The following is a 15,548-nucleotide window of genomic DNA, read 5'->3' on the forward strand; positions in this document are numbered from 1 at the left end:
GCTGCCACTCCTCTGTTGGGAGTTGGACCGGTACCGCCTGGATCTCTGCGGTATTCAGGAAGTCCGGTGGACTGGCTCTGGCTCCTGCAACCATAAGGGGTGGACAGTCCTCGACTCGGGGCAGGAGACTGCCAAACAACAGGGTGTGGCTCTTCTACTCAACAAACATAATGAAGGGGGCGTGGGAGCGTGGCAGTGAGCTGTGGGAAACTAAGTCCCAGGCTACTTTGGGCTCGCCTTCCCATCAACCAGAGGTGAGGAGTGGTGGTCGGGGTTACTCATGCCCCCACCAAAGATGAACATCAGTGGAAGGATGCAGACAAGGCCGATGAGTCAGATGCTTTCTCTGACCTCATGTCACAGGTGTTAGCTAAAGTGGCCCCTTGGGATAGAATCATCCTTTTGGGTGACTTTAATACCTGAGTTAGTCATGATGCTGGCACCTGGTCTGGAGTGATTGGAAGACATGGGCCAGATCAGCTTAATAACAACGGTAGGAGGCTGCTAGACTCTTGTGCAGCCCATGGGCTTGTAATTACCAACATGCTGTTTCGGCATCGGCGCATCCATCCACAAAACATCATGGATGCATGCCAGGTCCAAGCAAGAACTTCTGTTGGACTATATAGTGACGGAACAGTGGAGCCGGGCCCATGTCCTTGACACCAGGACCTACCGTGGAGCTGATCTGCCCACTGACCATGGACTTGACATCTGTAAGGTGAGCCTGCCATTCTTCCACTCCAGTGGTTTAGTTCAGTTCAGTTCATTTGTTAGTTATAGCCCTGTGAGCCATGCGGCTCTTGAATCGGGTGCAACCGCAACAAACAAAAACATGAACAGGAAACATCTTAGGAAAAAACAACAAAATTTAACAATAAACGGTGGATGTACACCCAGGACCCCATTCAAACCCACAGTGGCCTGGTCTCAGCTCGCTGATGAAAGTTGCGAGAATTTCATCATTGCTTGCGGCTGGGATTGGCATCATCCCCCACTTCTCCGAATGCCGAGGGGAAATGGGTGAGGTTTAGGACTGTGGCTCATGCAGCTGCAATCACTGCTTTGGGTACACGGTCCAAACATCCCCCTGGCTGACAGAGGAGGTGTTCAGGCTGGCTGAGAAAAAAGTGATAGGCCCACTCTCACCATCTACAGCATCCACGTCAGAGAATGAGGCTTACCGCAGCCTTCGCTTGGAAGTTCGGAGAGCCGTGAGGCACGACAAGGATGGGTGGCGGTCGCGGGTTGCTGAGGAGGTGGAATCTGCCTCAGTGGCCCACGATCACAAATCACTCTTTAACTCCATCAAGAAAGTAATTTTCAGTGCCACACCTATCAATATCATTACGGGAAAGAATGGTTATCCAATCTCCGACCCCCAGGAACAAGTTTGCAGATTTTCTGAGCATTTCTGTGAGGTCTTGGGGGAGGGGAAATCCCTCAGCATGGACAACATCATGGGGCAAAGTGGGGATAATGTGGTACAGGAGGACGTTGAGCTGAGTGGTCTTGCCAATTACTGGTACCAGCTATGTCAAAATCGGGCTCTGTGGAGGAGGCTCGTGAAGAACGCTGCTACTGGGCAGTTGGAGGAAGTCGCCCTCCAGCAACAACAGAGGGCAGAGGAGCGACACAACAACGAGCAAAGCGCCTGACAGCGAAAACAAAGCAAGTTGGCACAGTAGGGGGCGCAGGTGGTGCATCACGCAGTCATCTCAGTCAGTCGATCCATGGCACCTGGGTCTGCCCCGTGACCTCCTGCCGGCGGGCATTCGACACTTCACGTGGCCTTAACGTGCACATAGCCTGGCACAAGCGCCGTGGTGATGTCACTGCCACATAGTGGCAAATGGCGCTTGTTGTTGTTAAGAGGTGTGGGAGTGTAGCGGTTCACCACGAAAGTGGCCACCCGTGTTTACTTCCTGGGGATCATGGTGGTGTGTGCGTGCGCGAATGGTGGTTGTGTGGTAGTGATGTGTTTGTAAGTAGGTGCTTGTAGTCTGTTTTGGGCTTTACGGGGGATCTTTGTGGGTTATTATCTCAAGGTGTGTTACTCGTGTGCATTAATAATTGTTTGACATTTTTGTCCAACGTTTTACTCCGTGGTTTGCTCCCGTCTGTGAGCCAGCACGTGCGTCTGTGTACAGTACGTGAAAGTATTAGCAGTACACCGGTACACATTTTTTTCTCGAAATTATTTAGTTTCCCGGGATTCGCAACCCCGGTCAGAAGCTCTTGCGAAGTGGTGGTGGTGGTGCTTCAAAATCAATTCTCGTGATGTCAAAGCAGTTGGAAGACGAACGTTTATATGAGCGGCTGAACACGAAGTTTCACAGTCTGTTGTCGTATAGCCAGGGCCGGATTCAGGTTCTTGTAGGCCCTGGGCACGTCTCTTTCGTAGGCCTTCAGTGATCACTTTCTACAGCTGCGACTGCTGCCCATATCACGACTATCGCCGATGTCACTCGCTTGGTTCACGCGGAGCACAACAACAACGCCGCCGCCGCCGCTCGTCTTCCCTTGCACCGCTCTCTACTGAGAATGAGATTGTGCGAAAAAAATATTTGAAGATGTTATTGGTAATTTTCCAATAAGAGAATCTCGAAAAGTTCATCTCCGGTGTTAATTTCTCTCATCTTATGAACAAAAAAAACATTGACATGACTGCCTCTTTGTATATACATACACTGTGCTTATCCTTGTGTAGCGTCGGAAATGCACATCGTATACCGTACGTATATACTTACCTGCAGTTGCGGATACAGGCCCATAGGGGGTGCCACCCTGAGCTAGGGAAGGTCAGGGAGAGCCAGATCATTGAGGGGCCGAGTTCTCCCCCCCCCCAGACCCCAGGTGAGGGGTTGGGGGATTCTTCCAGAGTCCCCTGGAAGGTTCCAGAGAGAGGGCGGTACCGGGGGTGGAGAGTCCCCGGGAGGTTTATAAAAGTGCACTTCAAACACAGCTCGGGGCACTGTTCCGAAAACGAAGAAAGAAGACCAGCCTAGCTAGGACCCTGGGACCCCGGGACCCGACGTCCTTGTAAGGGCCGGGGCCGAGCGCGGACCAGTGGTCAGGACCCGTACCTTGGCTGGGTCGGGTCAGAGGATCTCCCTAGCTAGGACCTTGGGACCCCGGGACCCGACGTCCTTGTAAGGGCCGGGGCCGAGCGCGGACCAGTGGTCAGGACACGTACCGTGGCTGGGTCGGATCAGTTAGCCTCCCCTAGGGCACAGATAGCCGGAGGGCTGAGGGCCAGGATTTCCAGTGCGAGGGCACGCTAGCCCGGAGGCTGTACCTCCCTAGATAGTGGGAGTTAAGGGGAGTCTTGTTAAAGTTTATAAATAAATCGTGCTCCCTCTACGACGGCATCTCGTCTCCATGGAACCCACGACACTTGCTATATATTTATTCAAGAAAGTATCTTGGTTAAACAAAAATCATACAAACACCTTAAAGCACGGCCAACATTTTCTTTTCGTAGGCCCTTTCAGTTTTCCGTGGGCCCTGGACACAGTGCCTACTTGTTGCCGCTTGGAGACTTCGGCCCTGCGTTTTGGCAGCAACCCAGCCCTGAGGACGATCGATAAAAAAAAATTGCCTGCCCCGGACCCAAAACAAACCACCGATCAATATTTACCTCAGTAGACTCAAACTTAGCGACAGGGTCGATTAAAGACTGACAAAACAGATGTATATTTTTTTTGTTATTTTAGACTTTTATGAGAACCGGTTTGTGAAGCTGCGTCAGTGTGCAGTATCGCCAACACGTCCATTTGTATTCTCGTGTATTGTCCTCGTGTCTGTATGTTTGTTTATGTGTAGTGGCCTTATTGACGTCGGAGACTGTTCATTGGAGGCAACACGTATTTATTACAGACGCTTCAATTACAGTGGCGAATCTGATACTTGAAGAGGTAACGGCCTCTTCACCCGTACTCTATAGAGGGAACGTTTCCCGAGCCTTAGCCCACGCTAGCTCCCTGGTTCCCTCTATCCTGGTCCTCTCTCAGGAGGCTATCTGACCTGGCCCAGCTTCGGCGCAGGTCCCGATCACCAGCCCCACGAGTCCGGCCCTCAGAAGGACATCGGGCCTCGGGGCTCTGGTGTCGCACCCTGGCTTGCTTTGCCCGGCCCTCAAAAGGACAGCGGGCTAAAGGAGTTCCACGGTCTAGCTAGTCGATCTTATTCTTGGTTGTTTCGGTAAGGTCACGTAGAAGGGAAACAATAAAGTAATACAAATATTGTTTTATATTTTTATTATTTTATTGTTTCTCTTCTACGTGACTTTACAACAATAAAATAATAAAAAACATTGCTTTATATTTGTATTATTTTATTGTTTCTCTTCTACGTGACTTTACCGAAAGAACCAAGAATATGAATCCCTGCAGTCACGAAAGCTTTAAATCAAAATCTAGTCGATCTTCTTTCTTCACTGCTCTTCATCTTGCTTGAGTCGAACCGAACTTTCAGCTCTCCGGGTCCCACCTTTTATACTGTCCCTCACTGAGGTGTGGGGCTGGGAGGGATCACAGCATCCCCCACAGCCTCCCAGGGTGGTGGCCGTAGCGGACGTGTTTGTGGCCACCGCCCTACAACCGCGTGTCACCCTCCCGTAACACCTCTACATATGTGTGCGTGTTCGTGTCTGTATATTTCGTGCATTGTTAGGTTTTTAATGTATTGCACTGTGTACAGTATTGTGCGGTACAGCCAAGTGAGACTTACTGTATAGTGTGTAGTAGCGTGGTGTACTGTAGAGAGTGGTGTAGGCTTTGTGTATGATACAGGTTATGTGTAGGCCTTGATACTTGGCGATACAGGCTGTTTGTTGAAGTCTTGCAAGCTGTGTGTGTGTGGGCTGTGGTGGTGCGAGTGGGGGTTGTGTGTGTAGCTCGGTTAGTGTGTGCGAAGGGCTGGTAACCCCTCGACCTGGCACTTCTACCAAGCAGCATGGTGGAAACATCCACACAATCTCGTGCTGGAGACCCCAGGGGACAGGCATTTAAGACACCTTCGGGTCAAACTCCATCTGGCAGGGCCAGACGGAACCCCCCCCCTCTCAGGGTTCCTCGAGGAACAGGAGACTACTGCATTTGGCCACGTGCAATATTCCGACTCTCATTGCTTGAGAGGCTGCCGCTCCTCTGTTGGGAGATGGACCGGTACCGCCTGGCCCTCTGTTGAATACAGGAGGCCCGGTGGACCGGCTCTGGCTCTAGTCATCATGAGGGGTGGACAGTTCACCACTCGGGGCAGGAAACTGCCAAACAACTTGTAGTGGCACTTCTTTTGAACAAAAGACTCGAGTGTGGTCACCATTGAACAAAAACGATCACTACATTGTACACTTTCAGATGCGCTTCTGTGGCCACCTGGAATGGTCTTCCTTCCGACATTAGGAAGTCACTGGAACTATGCACTTTTAAATCTAGATTGAAAACTAAACTTTTTCGAACTGCTTTTAGTGTTTATTTTATTGTCCTTCCCCCGCACCTCTGATCAGCACAGTTGGCTACGTACGGTACGAAACGAGATTCAACATACATGCATATAGTTATACGGTGCACATACAGTATGCATATATTAAGTGACACTAATAAGCTCAATGTGAGATTTACAATTTTATTAAACCCGTTCGCGAACAACTGTGGATTTCCCGGTTGGCCTGTGTGTTGAGTTTGCACAGTAATGCATGGCGGAAGCTTTAAGAGAAGAAATTCCTCGACACGCAGACCCGTCCGGAAAAGACCAACCCGAAAAACCATTTGGGATTCAAATTTTTTTTAGCAAACAACGAAATAATACAACCCCAAAAAGCGCAACATCTACGAAGGCACTGGGAAAAAATGGTCCTTATTATTTTGGTTGCCGACCCCTGTGCCATCGCTGGTCGAGTTACTGAAAATTAATGCAATACAATGGCACACACATTCGTCATCGTCATCGGCGCCATTTGCATAGCCACCATGAAGGCGCCCACGTTTTACGGATGGGTAGTTTTCCAGTACGGGGGGATGACGTTGCTCTGCAGTTTCACCGAATAACGTAAATGTGCAGCTAAATTTGTTCAAATAAGCCCATTACGCATGGCCTGACTCTGTTCCGTACAAAAACACCACCAAGGAGACTTTAAGACACCCTGTGAAGCAGCTGGCCATGTACTTTTCAGTTATTTCACATTTTTTGGCTGTTTTGCTATTCCAGTACTCTGTAGCCATGATACCATTTGCCTAAACACAGCACAGAAAGTGTGAGATTAACAACACCACACTCCCGCATGCCAACAAGCCCTTTTTCATAACGTCATAAAATGTGTATTTCAAACACTAGGCAAGCGACGCTTCATTGGTAAAGCACAGTTTAACAAAACAGGTAAAATGTTTTATTCATCACAGGTGACAAATAATAACGCCACTTGTGAAATATCCTTTTTTAAATATAATACTGAACCAAATTATTTGCATTTTATCAGATAAGGCACACCGAGCTATGTAGCTCTTTTTCAGAAGCAACCTGCCAACAAATAATAGCTCAACAAAGGGGTTTATGTGGAAATTTATAGCAGCCAAATACTCTTAACGTGTGATGTTGATTCTAAATGTGGAGGGAAAAACCGGAGGCCCAGGAGAAAAATCCACGCTATCACGGTGAGAACATGCAAACGCCAAACATGCAGGTATCAGGGTCGGGATCACACCCATGATCTCCTATATATCAGGCGAGTGAGTTAACATCTTGCCACCGTGGCTGAAATGGTCGTCAACAAAACAAACGTCAAAACACCCTTCATCACCAATACTTATTGCCCATTACAGTTCAGCCTTGTCAGCCAAGTCCTTACCACCGCTGCCACCAATGCAATGATTAAACAATTTAGGCGTTTGAAAAGCCAGTAGGCCCAAAAACTACTTTACAAGCCAACCAAGTGTTGATAAGCCATCCTTCTGGACTGCTCATGAGGATTCAAAGTGACCTCCCAAACTTTTGCAATGCAAACCTTCGGTGAAGCGAAAGCATAGGATATAAATCGGGCATGGCTAGTTCTGGTTTAATGGTTAAGTCCGTACACGAGTATTAATGTTGAAACAGCGATTGTTTACTCATTGTAACTGTACGCCAAGGTCGTAGCCATCGAGTCAACGTTGGGAGGGGGACCAAATCTTCCAGGGGGTCTGGGGGTCCCCCCCCCAGAAAAAAAATCTAAATTTTAAAACGAATTTCCTGCCTAATGTATTAAAAAAATGCACTAACACATGGGATGGACTTTTTATTTAGTTTTTACAATAATGTCTAAAAGTGTATTGTATTACATTGCTCTGTTTTTCCTTTTTTACCTTTTCTTGTTTTATTGTATGTGTTGCACCATATGTCTTCTGATATTTGTCTTCTGACTGTCACCACGCTCACAGGCCGATAAGGGGGCGGCCGGGAGAGTGAGCGGAAGATGTAGTGGTTAACCTGGGGTAAACCCCCCCGCCCCCCCCCCCCCCCGGGTGCCCCGTGACCGGAGATAGAGACCCCAGACCCCCAAGGGGTGGGGGCTGGGGGCCAACGGCTAATTCCCGACCCTTCCAGACCCTTCTGGAAGGTTCGGGCGAAGGTGTGGTTAGGGGCGTGGTAAGCCCCAACTTGTGTATGAAAGCCGGTCCTCTCAACGGGACCAGCAGTGTTCGTCCACTCAAGACCCGAAGACATCTGAAGACTAGTCCAGCACCCTGGGACCCTCAACCGAGGCTCTTGTAAGAGCCGGGTTGCAACGGACCAGCGATGAGACCCGTACCCTGGCTAGGTCGGGTCAGTCTAGCCTCCCCTAGCTCCCGTAGCGGAGGACCTGTGAGAGCGTAGCCCGAAGTCTGTAGGGCCCGCTAGAAGGGAGGCTGTACCTCCCTTAGGTTATTGGGTGACGGGGCCGTACCCCGTGGTGTTGCAGGGGCCATAGCCCTTAGTGTTACGGCTATTCTTAGTTTTTTCGGTAAAGTCACGTTGAAGAGAAACAACAAAATAACAAAATATATATAAAACAATAAAAAATTCTCACGACGTTTCGACCATAACTCAAACGGTCATCATCAGGTGTGTCGGTTTGCATAAATTTATTTTGAAAACGGCATATTTATTTATATATATAAAAATAACGTTTGCGTCACGCGCAACGATGGCAGTTTGCCAGGACTAGTCCATCTATTTTTTGAAAAGAGGAGGGGGGAGACGAAATTTGTTTTTATGTATGCTGTCTGAAAGGCACTGTAAGCGTGAACAATCAATCAAGAACTGAAATGATTTATCAAATCTTTCCAATGATTGCTAAGATAGAATCCATCTTCTCGGTTGAAATTGTCTCTGTGTTTGTATATGTGGATAGCCTCATGAACGAATCTCTCATGGAAGCCAGATGGCTTACAAAGAACCTCTGTCTTGGAAAAGTCAATGGCATGTGAGCCTACTGAATTAGAACAATGATCTGCTACGGCCGAGGTGTTGGTCCTACCGTGTTTAAGGTCTGCTTTATGTTCACGAATGCGGTCCGAGATATGGCGTTTGGTTTCTCCAATGTAACTACTACCACAGAGGCAACTTAGTTTGTAGACACCAGGGTATTGTATGTCCGGAATCACATCTTTTACAGACGGAACCAGATCACGGATTTTATGTAATGTGTTGAAACGGACCTGGATCTTGTGTTTATTCAAGATTTTGGAGATCTTTTTTGTGATCCCAGCAATGTAGGGTAAAGTGATGGTTTTGAAAGGCTCCTCAAGAGGGTTCTTCTTCATGGTTTGAGTGATAGCTTTGCGGATTGTATAGTCGGAGTAACCATTAGCCCTAAGAGCTTGGTGTACGTGCTTGAGTTCACTGCTTATGTGTTCCTGGTCGGATATGCATTGGGCTCTATGATACAGAGTCTTGATGAGAGAATTCTTCTGTGATGGATGGTGGTGGGAATCCGGTTTCAGATAAGCATCCGTATGGGTAGCTTTCCTGTAGACAGAGTGGCTCATTGAACCATCAGGTCTCTTTTTAATTAGGACATCCAAAAAAGGTATCTTGCCATCTATTTCGACTTCCATGGTAAATCTGATGGCTGGGTGTATGGAATTGATGTGGTCGAAGAATTTGTCTAGAGCAGGCCGGCCATGTGGCCAGATGACAAAAGTGTCATCCACGTACCTCTTCCATAAGGTTGGGCGCAGAGTGGCAGTCTGGATGGCGTCAGTCTCAAATTTCTCCATGAAAATGTTAGCTATAACTGGAGAAAGGGGGGAGCCCATTGGGGTGCCCTCAGTTTGTTTGTAGAAAGTTCCATTCCAAGTGAAGTATGTATTGGTTAAACAGTGTCTCACCAGGGGGGGTACCTCAGTGTTTAGTCCTTGATGAACCAAGTCTTCAATGATTGCAATGGTGTCAGGTACAGGAACCTTGGTGAATAAGGAAACTACATCAAAACTGACAAGCAGGTCGTCTGGGGACAGGGAAATACCCTTGATTGTTGATACCAGGTGAGTAGAGTTTTGTACCGCAGAGGTGGTCTTTCCAGTGAAAGGACGCAGGATTTCAGACAAAAAACGAGCTAGTTTGTAGGTGGGGGAGCTGATAGTAGAGACTATGGGACGAAGAGGTGTATCAACTTTATGTATTTTTGGTAAGCCGTATAATCTTGGTGGCCTGGCAGCAGAAGGTTTCAACGAAAACTGTTTAGATTGATCAATTAATGCGGTTGAATCAGAAATTATTTTGTTGGTTTGTGTGACGAGGCTGTTGGTGGGATCTCTTTTTATTTTTGTATAACTACCATCGTCGAGTAATTCTTTAATTTTGTTGTTGTATTCTATTTTATCCATGATAACAGTAGCATTGCCTTTGTCAGCTGAGAGAACTACAATATCATTCCTCTTTTTTAATTTATATAATTCAAAACGCTCATCTTTGCTGAGGTTGCTAGCTGGCATCTTAGCGTTTTTGAGGGTTGCAGCGATTTCAGATCTTGCTACGTCTGCAGCGATGTGACCCAGGCCCCTGAGAGCAACGTCTACTTGGGCAATTATATCATTAACTGGTATGTGTTTAGGTGTGACTGCAAAGTTTAGACCTTTAGCTAAAACGGATTTCAGACCATCGGAAATAGAACTGTTACTGCGATTAATTACGACTTTATTAACATCTAACTTTTTGGTGTGTGGGTCCGGTCTTTTGTTTAAGAGGAGGTTAAATTTGGAAATCAGGTTTTCCTTACATTTGGTCGACATAGTAGCAGCTGAAGAGGCAGTCATATTGTCTACATGTTCCCAATCCGATGTGGACATTATTGCCGTCAATGATAAGTGTGATTTGTAGAGTGTCTTGTCTAACTGATCTAGTTCTGTGCGTATAAGTCTGATTTTTTCTGAGATAAGAGCTAAGCTAGTTTTGAAAAGAATTCGTTTCGCATTAGAAGAAGTTACAGTAGCAGAGGTGAGTGTAAATGCGATTGGTATTACCCCAGAGTCGCGGCATCTCTTCAGGAAGGTGAGAGACTCGATCAGCTGAGCTTTCTTATCCCGGAGTTTGTTGAAAGATCTTAAAGTTATGTGAAAACCCTCCCCATAGAGGCGATTAAATTTTGATTTAAAGCTTTCGTGACTGCAGTAATTCATATTCTTAGTTTTTTCGGTAAAGTCACGTTGAAGAGAAACAACAAAATAACAAAATATATATAAAACAATAAAAAATTCTCACGACGTTTCGACCATAACTCAAACGGTCATCATCAGGTGTGTCGGTTTGCATAAATTTATTTTGAAAACGGCATATTTATTTATATATATAAAAATAACGTTTGCGTCACGCGCAACGATGGCAGTTTGCCAGGACTAGTCCATCTATTTTTTGAAAAGAGGAGGGGGGAGACGAAATTTGTTTTTATGTATGCTGTCTGAAAGGCACTGTAAGCGTGAACAATCAATCAAGAACTGAAATGATTTATCAAATCTTTCCAATGATTGCTAAGATAGAATCCATCTTCTCGGTTGAAATTGTCTCTGTGTTTGTATATGTGGATAGCCTCATGAACGAATCTCTCATGGAAGCCAGATGGCTTACAAAGAACCTCTGTCTTGGAAAAGTCAATGGCATGTGAGCCTACTGAATTAGAACAATGATCTGCTACGGCCGAGGTGTTGGTCCTACCGTGTTTAAGGTCTGCTTTATGTTCACGAATGCGGTCCGAGATATGGCGTTTGGTTTCTCCAATGTAACTACTACCACAGAGGCAACTTAGTTTGTAGACACCAGGGTATTGTATGTCCGGAATCACATCTTTTACAGACGGAACCAGATCACGGATTTTATGTAATGTGTTGAAACGGACCTGGATCTTGTGTTTATTCAAGATTTTGGAGATCTTTTTTGTGATCCCAGCAATGTAGGGTAAAGTGATGGTTTTGAAAGGCTCCTCAAGAGGGTTCTTCTTCATGGTTTGAGTGATAGCTTTGCGGATTGTATAGTCGGAGTAACCATTAGCCCTAAGAGCTTGGTGTACGTGCTTGAGTTCACTGCTTATGTGTTCCTGGTCGGATATGCATTGGGCTCTATGATACAGAGTCTTGATGAGAGAATTCTTCTGTGATGGATGGTGGTGGGAATCCGGTTTCAGATAAGCATCCGTATGGGTAGCTTTCCTGTAGACAGAGTGGCTCATTGAACCATCAGGTCTCTTTTTAATTAGGACATCCAAAAAAGGTATCTTGCCATCTATTTCGACTTCCATGGTAAATCTGATGGCTGGGTGTATGGAATTGATGTGGTCGAAGAATTTGTCTAGAGCAGGCCGGCCATGTGGCCAGATGACAAAAGTGTCATCCACGTACCTCTTCCATAAGGTTGGGCGCAGAGTGGCAGTCTGGATGGCGTCAGTCTCAAATTTCTCCATGAAAATGTTAGCTATAACTGGAGAAAGGGGGGAGCCCATTGGGGTGCCCTCAGTTTGTTTGTAGAAAGTTCCATTCCAAGTGAAGTATGTATTGGTTAAACAGTGTCTCACCAGGGGGGGTACCTCAGTGTTTAGTCCTTGATGAACCAAGTCTTCAATGATTGCAATGGTGTCAGGTACAGGAACCTTGGTGAATAAGGAAACTACATCAAAACTGACAAGCAGGTCGTCTGGGGACAGGGAAATACCCTTGATTGTTGATACCAGGTGAGTAGAATTTTGTACCGCAGAGGTGGTCTTTCCAGTGAAAGGACGCAGGATTTCAGACAAAAAACGAGCTAGTTTGTAGGTGGGGGAGCTGATAGTAGAGACTATGGGACGAAGAGGTGTATCAACTTTATGTATTTTTGGTAAGCCGTATAATCTTGGTGGCCTGGCAGCAGAAGGTTTCAACGAAAACTGTTTAGATTGATCAATTAATGCGGTTGAATCAGAAATTATTTTGTTGGTTTGTGTGACGAGGCTGTTGGTGGGATCTCTTTTTATTTTTGTATAACTACCATCGTCGAGTAATTCTTTAATTTTGTTGTTGTATTCTATTTTATCCATGATAACAGTAGCATTGCCTTTGTCAGCTGAGAGAACTACAATATCATTCCTCTTTTTTAATTTATATAATTCAAAACGCTCATCTTTGCTGAGGTTGCTAGCTGGCATCTTAGCGTTTTTGAGGGTTGCAGCGATTTCAGATCTTGCTACGTCTGCAGCGATGTGACCCAGGCCCCTGAGAGCAACGTCTACTTGGGCAATTATATCATTAACTGGTATGTGTTTAGGTGTGACTGCAAAGTTTAGACCTTTAGCTAAAACGGATTTCAGACCATCGGAAATAGAACTGTTACTGCGATTAATTACGACTTTATTAACATCTAACTTTTTGGTGTGTGGGTCCGGTCTTTTGTTTAAGAGGAGGTTAAATTTGGAAATCAGGTTTTCCTTACATTTGGTCGACATAGTAGCAGCTGAAGAGGCAGTCATATTGTCTACATGTTCCCAATCCGATGTGGACATTATTGCCGTCAATGATAAGTGTGATTTGTAGAGTGTCTTGTCTAACTGATCTAGTTCTGTGCGTATAAGTCTGATTTTTTCTGAGATAAGAGCTAAGCTAGTTTTGAAAAGAATTCGTTTCGCATTAGAAGAAGTTACAGTAGCAGAGGTGAGTGTAAATGCGATTGGTATTACCCCAGAGTCGCGGCATCTCTTCAGGAAGGTGAGAGACTCGATCAGCTGAGCTTTCTTATCCCGGAGTTTGTTGAAAGATCCGAAAGTTATGTGAAAACCCTCCCCGTAGAGGCGATTAAATTTTGATTTAAAGCTTTCGTGACTGCAGTAATTCACATTCTTAGTTTTTTCGGTAAAGTCACGTTGAAGAGAAACAACAAAATAAATATAAAACAATAAAAAATTCTCACGACGTTTCGACCATAACTCAAACGGTCATCATCAGGTGTGTCGGTTTGCATAAATTTATTTTGAAAACGGCATATTTATTTATATATATAAAAATAACGTTTGCGTCACGCGCAACGATGGCAGTTTGCCAGGACTAGTCCATCTATTTTTTGAAAAGAGGAGGGGGGAGACGAAATTTGTTTTTATGTATGCTGTCTGAAAGGCACTGTAAGCGTGAACAATCAATCAAGAACTGAAATGATTTATCAAATCTTTCCAATGATTGCTAAGATAGAATCCATCTTCTCGGTTGAAATTGTCTCTGTGTTTGTATATGTGGATAGCCTCATGAACGAATCTCTCATGGAAGCCAGATGGCTTACAAAGAACCTCTGTCTTGGAAAAGTCAATGGCATGTGAGCCTACTGAATTAGAACAATGATCTGCTACGGCCGAGGTGTTGGTCCTACCGTGTTTAAGGTCTGCTTTATGTTCACGAATGCGGTCCGAGATATGGCGTTTGGTTTCTCCAATGTAACTACTACCACAGAGGCAACTTAGTTTGTAGACACCAGGGTATTGTATGTCCGGAATCACATCTTTTACAGACGGAACCAGATCACGGATTTTATGTAATGTGTTGAAACGGACCTGGATCTTGTGTTTATTCAAGATTTTTGGAGATCTTTTTTGTGATCCCAGCAATGTAGGGTAAAGTGATGGTTTTGAAAGGCTCCTCAAGAGGGTTCTTCTTCATGGTTTGAGTGATAGCTTTGCGGATTGTATAGTCGGAGTAACCATTAGCCCTAAGAGCTTGGTGTACGTGCTTGAGTTCACTGCTTATGTGTTCCTGGTCGGATATGCATTGGGCTCTATGATACAGAGTCTTGATGAGAGAATTCTTCTGTGATGGATGGTGGTGGGAATCCGGTTTCAGATAAGCATCCGTATGGGTAGCTTTCCTGTAGACAGAGTGGCTCATTGAACCATCAGGTCTCTTTTTAATTAGGACATCCAAAAAAGGTATCTTGCCATCTATTTCGACTTCCATGGTAAATCTGATGGCTGGGTGTATGGAATTGATGTGGTCGAAGAATTGGTCCCATAGTCTCTACTATCAGCTCCCCCACCTACAAACTAGCTCGTTTTTTGTCTGAAATCCTGCGTCCTTTCACTGGAAAGACCACCTCTGCGGTACAAAATTCTACTCACCTGGTATCAACAATCAAGGGTATTTCCCTGTCCCCAGACGACCTGCTTGTCAGTTTTGATGTAGTTTCCTTATTCACCAAGGTTCCTGTACCTGACACCATTGCAATCATTGAAGACTTGGTTCATCAAGGACTAAACACTGAGGTACCCCCCCTGGTGAGACACTGTTTAACCAATACATACTTCACTTGGAATGGAACTTTCTACAAACAAACTGAGGGCACCCCAATGGGCTCCCCCCTTTCTCCAGTTATAGCTAACATTTTCATGGAGAAATTTGAGACTGACGCCATCCAGACTGCCACTCTGCGCCCAACCTTATGGAAGAGGTACGTGGATGACACTTTTGTCATCTGGCCACATGGCCGGCCTGCTCTAGACCAATTCTTCGACCACATCAATTCCATACACCCAGCCATCAGATTTACCATGGAAGTCGAAATAGATGGCAAGATACCTTTTTTGGATGTCCTAATTAAAAAGAGACCTGATGGTTCAATGAGCCACTCTGTCTACAGGAAAGCTACCCATACGGATGCTTATCTGAAACCGGATTCCCACCACCATCCATCACAGAAGAATTCTCTCATCAAGACTCTGTATCATAGAGCCCAATGCATATCCGACCAGGAACACATAAGCAGTGAACTCAAGCACGTACACCAAGCTCTTAGGGCTAATGGTTACTCCGACTATACAATCCGCAAAGCTATCACTCAAACCATGAAGAAGAACCCTCTTGAGGAGCCTTTCAAAACCATCACTTTACCCTACATTGCTGGGATCACAAAAAAGATCTCCAAAATCTTGAATAAACACAAGATCCAGGTCCGTTTCAACACATTACATAAAATCCGTGATCTGGTTCCGTCTGTAAAAGATGTGATTCCGGACATACAATACCCTGGTGTCTACAAACTAAGTTGCCTCTGTGGTAGTAGTTACATTGGAGAAACCAAACGCCATATCT

The sequence above is a fragment of the Petromyzon marinus genome, chromosome 54 (assembly GCF_048934315.1).
Source record: "Petromyzon marinus isolate PM22_M1 ecotype Great Lakes invasive population chromosome 54, UKy_Petmar_22M1.pri1.0, whole genome shotgun sequence".
Lineage (NCBI taxonomy): Eukaryota > Metazoa > Chordata > Hyperoartia > Petromyzontiformes > Petromyzontidae > Petromyzon > Petromyzon marinus.